We start from the raw sequence: 6,000 nt of genomic DNA, 5'->3' as shown, positions 1-6,000 counted from the left end.
ATTGTTCATATAGGCCGAATACAACAGCTGTACTCTTTACGTGAAATGCTTACTTACGAGCCTTTCCCAATGTTGCAGAGTTACAAAATTATAATAAAAAGAAAAATGGTAACGCAAGAGGAATAAAACCCACAAGAATGGAGCTATGTACAGGAAGTACCAGTACCATATCAATGTGGAGCTATATACAGGAAGTACCAGTACCAGATCAATGTGGAGCTATATACAGGAAGTACCAGTACCAGAACAATGTGGAGCTATATACAGGGAGTACCAGTACCAGATCAATGTGGAGCTATATACAGAGAGTACCAGTACCAGATCAATGTGGAGCTATGTACAGGAAGTACCAGATCAATGTGGAATATATACAGGAAGTACCAGTATCAGATCAATGTGGACCTATATACAGAGAGTACCAGTACAGGATCAATGTGAAGCTATATACAGAGAGTACCAGTACCAGATCAATGTGGAGCTATGTACAGGAAGTACCAGATCAATGTGGAGCTATATACAGGAAGTACCAGTACCAGATCAATTTGGAGCTATATACAGGGAGTACCAGTACCAGATTAATGTGGAGCTATATACAGGGAGTACCAGTACCAGATCAATGTGGAGCTATATACAGAGAGTACCAGTACCAGATCAATGTGGAGCTATATACAGAGAGTACCAGTACCAGATCAATGTGGAGCTATGTACAGGAAGTACCAGATCAACGTGGAGCTATATACAGGAAGTACCAGATCAATGTAGAGCTAAATACAGGAAGTACCAGTACCAGATCAATGTGGAGCTATATACAGAGAGTACCAGTACCAGATCAATGTGGAGCTATATACAGAGTTACCAATCAATGTGGAGCTATGTATACCAGAAGAAGTACCAGATCAATGTGGAGCTATATACAGGAGTACCAGTACCAGATCAATGTGGAGCTATATACAGGAGTACCAGTACCAGATCAATGTGGAGCTATATACAGGAAGTACCAGATCAATGTGGAGCTATATACAGGAAGTACCAGTACCAGATCAATGTGGAGCTATATACAGAGAGTACCAGTACCAGATCAATGTGGAGCTATATACAGAGAGTACCAGTACCAGATCAATGTGGAGCTATGTACAGGAAGTACCAGATCAATGTGGAGCTATATACAGGAAGTACCAGTACCAGATCAATGTGGAGCTATATACAGGGAGTACCAGTACCAGATCAATGTGGAGCTATATACAGAGAGTACCAGTACCAGATCAATGTGGAGCTATGTACAGGAAGTACCAGATCAATGTGGAGCTATATACAGGAAGTACCAGTACCAGATCAATGTGGAGCTATATACAGGGAGTACCAGATCATTGTGGAGCTATATACAGGGAGTACCAGTACCAGATCAATGTAGAGCTAAATACAGGAAGTACCAGTACCAGATCAATGTAGAGCTATATACAGGAAGTACCAGTACCAGATCAATGTAGAGCTATATACAGGGAGTACCATTACCAGATCAATGTAGAGCTATGTACAGGAAGTACCACATCAATGTGGAGCGATGTACAGGAAGTAACAGATCAACGTGGAGCTACATACAGGAAGTACCAGTACCAGATCAATGTAGAGCTAAATACAGGAAGTACCAGTACCAGATCAATGTGGAGCTATATACAGAGAGTACCAGTACCAGATCAATGTGGAGCTATATACAGAGAGTACCAGTACCAGATCAATGTGGAGCTATGTACAGGAAGTACCAGATCAATGTGGAGCTATATACAGGAAGTACCAGTACCAGATCAATGTGGAGCTATATACAGGGAGTACCAGTACCAGATCAATGTGGAGCTATATACAGAGAGTACCAGTACCAGATCAATGTGGAGCTATGTACAGGAAGTAGCAGATCAATGTGGAGCTACATACAGGAAGTACCAGTACCAGATCAATGTGGAGCTATATACAGGGAGTACCAGATCATTGTGGAGCTATATACAGGGAGTACCAGTACCAGATCAATGTGGAGCTATATACAGGGAGTACCAGTACCAGATCAATGTGGAGCTATATACAGGGAGTACCAGTACCAGATCAATGTGGAGCTATATACAGGAAGTACCAGATCAATGTGGAGCTATATACAGAGAGTACCAGTACCAGATCAATGTAGAGCTATATACAGGGAGTACCATTACCAGATCAATGTAGAGCTATGTACAGGAAGTACCAGATCAATGTGGAGCTATGTACAGGAAGTACCAGATCAATGTGGAGCTATTTACAGGAAGTACCAGTACCAGATCAATGTGGAGCTATATACAGGGAGTACCAGTACCAGATCAATGTGGAGCTATGTACAGAGAGTACCAGTACCAGATCAATGTGGAGCTATGTACAGGAAGTACCAGATCAATGTGGAGCTATATACAGAAGTACCAGTACCATATCAATGTGGAGCTATATACAGAGAGTACCAGTACCAGATCAATGTGGAGCTATATACAGGAAGTACCAGATCAATGTGGAGCTATATACAGAGAGTACCAGTACCAGATCAATGTAGAGCTATATACAGAGAGTACCAGTACAGATCAATGTGGAGCTATGTACAGGAAGTAACAGATCAATGTGGAGCTACATACAGGAAGTACCAGTACCAGATCAATGTAGAGCTAAATACAGGAAGTACCAGTACCAGATCAATGTGGAGCTATATACAGAGAGTACCAGATCACCAGATCAATGTGGAGCTATATACAGGAAGTACCAGTACCAGATCAATGTGGAGCTATGTACAGGAAGTACCAGATCAATGTGGAGCTATATACAGAGTACCAGTACCAGATCAATGTAGAGCTATGTACAGGAAGTATCAGATCAATGTGGAGCTATATACAGGAAGTACCAGTACCAGATCAATGTGGAGCTAAATACAGGAAGTACCAGTACCAGATCAATGTGGAGCTATATACAGAGAAGTACCAGTACCAGATCAATGTGGAGCTATATACAGAGAGTACCAGTACCAGATCAATGTGGAGCTATGTACAGGAAGTACCAGATCAATGTGGAGCTATATACAGGAAGTACCAGTACCAGATCAATGTGGAGCTATATACAGCGAGTACCAGTACCAGATCAATGTAGAGCTATGTACAGGAAGTACCAGATCAATGTGGAGCTATATACAGAGAGTACCAGTACCAGACCAGATCAATGTGGAGCTATGTACAGAGAGTACCAGATCAATGTGGAGCTATATACAGAGAGTACCAGTACCAGATCAATGTGGAGCTATGTACAGAGAGTACCAGTACCATATCAATGTGGAGCTATGTACAGGAAGTACCAGATCAATGTGGAGCTATATACAGAGAGTACCAGTACCATATCAATGTGGAGCTATGTACAGAGAGTACCAGTACCAGATCAATGTGGAGCTATGTACAGAGAGTACCAGTACCAGATCAATGTGGAGCTATGTACAGAGAGTACCAGTACCAGATCAATGTGGAGCTATGTACAGGAAGTACCAGATCAATGTGGAGCTATATACAGAGAGTACCAGTACCATATCAATGTGGAGCTATATACAGAGAGTACCAGTACCAGATCAATGTGGAGCTATATACAGGAAGTACCAGATCAATGTGGAGCTATATACAGAGAGTACCAGTACCAGATCAATGTAGAGCTATATACAGAGAGTACCAGTACCACATCAATGTGGAGCGATGTACAGGAAGTAACAGATCAACGTGGAGCTACATACAGGAAGTACCAGTACCAGATCAATGTAGAGCTAAATACAGGAAGTACCAGTACCAGATCAATGTGGAGCTATATACAGAGAGTACCAGTACCAGATCAATGTGGAGCTATATACAGAGAGTACCAGTACCAGATCAATGTGGAGCTATATACAGGAAGTACCAGTACCAGATCAATGTGGAGCTATATACAGCGAGTACCAGTACCAGATCAATGTAGAGCTATATACAGGGAGTACCAGTACCAGATCAATGTGGAGCTATATACAGAGAGTACCAGTACCAGATCAATGTGGAGCTATGTACAGGAAGTACCAGATCAATGTGGAGCTATATACAGGAAGTACCAGTACCAGATCAATGTGGAGCTATATACAGCGAGTACCAGTACCAGATCAATGTAGAGCTATATACAGGGAGTACCAGTACCAGATCAATGTAGAGCTATGTACAGGAAGTACCAGATCAATGTGGAGCTATGTACAGGAAGTACCAGATCAATGTGGAGCTATATACAGGAAGTTCCAGATCAATGTGGAGCTATATACAGGGAGTACCAGATCAATGTAGAGCTAAATACAGGAAGTACCAGATCAATGTAGAGCTATATACAGAGAGTACCAGTACCATATCAATGTGGAGCTATGTACAGGAAGTACCAGATCAATGTGGAGCTATTTACAGGAAGTACCAGTACCAGATCAATGTGGAGCTATATACAGGGAGTACCAGTACCAGATCAATGTGGAGCTATATACAGGGAGTACCAGTGCCAGATCAATGTGGAGCTATATACAGAGAGTACCAGTACCATATCAATGTGGAGTTATGTACAGGAAGTACCAGATCAATGTGGAGCTATTTACAGGAAGTACCAGTACCAGATCAATGTGGAGCTATGTACAGGGAGTATCAGTACCAGATCAATGTGGAGCTATATACAGGGAGTACCAGTACCAGATCAATGTAGAGCTATGTACAGGAAGTACCAGATCAATGTGGAGCTATTTACAGGAAGTACCAGTACCATATCAATGTGGAGCTATGTACAGAGAGTACCAGTACCAGATCAATGTGGAGCTATGTACAGAGAGTACCAGATCAATGTGCAGCTATATACAGGAAGTACCAGTACCAGATCAATGTGGAGCTATATACAGAGAGTACCAGTACCATATCAATGTGGAGCTATGTACAGGAAGTACCAGATCAATGTGGAGCTATTTACAGGAAGTACCAGTACCAGATCAATGTGGAGCTATGTACAGGGAGTATCAGTACCAGATCAATGTGGAGCTATATACAGGGAGTACCAGTACCAGATCAATGTAGAGCTATGTACAGGAAGTACCAGATCAATGTGGAGCTATATACAGGAAGTACCAGTACCAGATCAATGTGGAGCTATGTACAGAGAGTACCAGTACCAGATCAATGTGGAGCTATATACAGAGAGTACCAGTACCAGATCAATGTGGAGCTATATACAGAGAGTACCAGTACCAGATCAATGTGGAGCTATGTACAGGAAGTACCAGATCAATGTGGAGCTATATACAGAGAGTACCAGTACCAGATCAATGTGGAGCTATGTACAGAGAGTACCAGTACCATATCAATGTGGAGCTATGTACAGGAAGTACCAGATCAATGTGGAGCTATATACAGAGAGTACCAGTACCATATCAATGTGGAGCTATGTACAGAGAGTACCAGTACCAGATCAATGTGGAGCTATGTACAGAGAGTACCAGTACCAGATCAATGTGGAGCTATGTACAGAGAGTACCAGTACCAGATCAATGTGGAGCTATGTACAGGAAGTACCAGATCAATGTGGAGCTATATACAGAGAGTACCAGTACCATATCAATGTGGAGCTATATACAGAGAGTACCAGTACCAGATCAATGTGGAGCTATATACAGGAAGTACCAGATCAATGTGGAGCTATATACAGAGAGTACCAGTACCAGATCAATGTAGAGCTATATACAGAGAGTACCAGTACCACATCAATGTGGAGCTATGTACAGGAAGTATCAGATCAACGTGGAGCTACATACAGGAAGTACCAGTACCAGATCAATGTAGAGCTAAATACAGGAAGTACCAGTACCAGATCAATGTGGAGCTATATACAGAGAGTACCAGTACCAGATCAATGTGGAGCTATATACAGAGAGTACCAGTACCAGATCAATGTGGAGCTATGTACAGGAAGTAC

General features: G+C 42.1%; 1 protein-coding gene across 1 annotated transcript in view; it reads left to right on the top strand.

The window, feature by feature from the left end:
* The window catches only part of LOC115114989 (actin-binding LIM protein 3-like), a 134,716-nt gene that overhangs the window by 96,549 nt on the left and 32,167 nt on the right, over positions 1-6,000 (top strand). The window lies entirely within an intron of this gene.

Source organism: Oncorhynchus nerka, linkage group LG6, assembly GCF_034236695.1.
Source record: "Oncorhynchus nerka isolate Pitt River linkage group LG6, Oner_Uvic_2.0, whole genome shotgun sequence".
In the NCBI taxonomy this organism is placed as follows: Eukaryota; Metazoa; Chordata; class Actinopteri; order Salmoniformes; family Salmonidae; genus Oncorhynchus; species Oncorhynchus nerka.
This window is presented reverse-complemented; position numbering and strand designations above follow the sequence as displayed.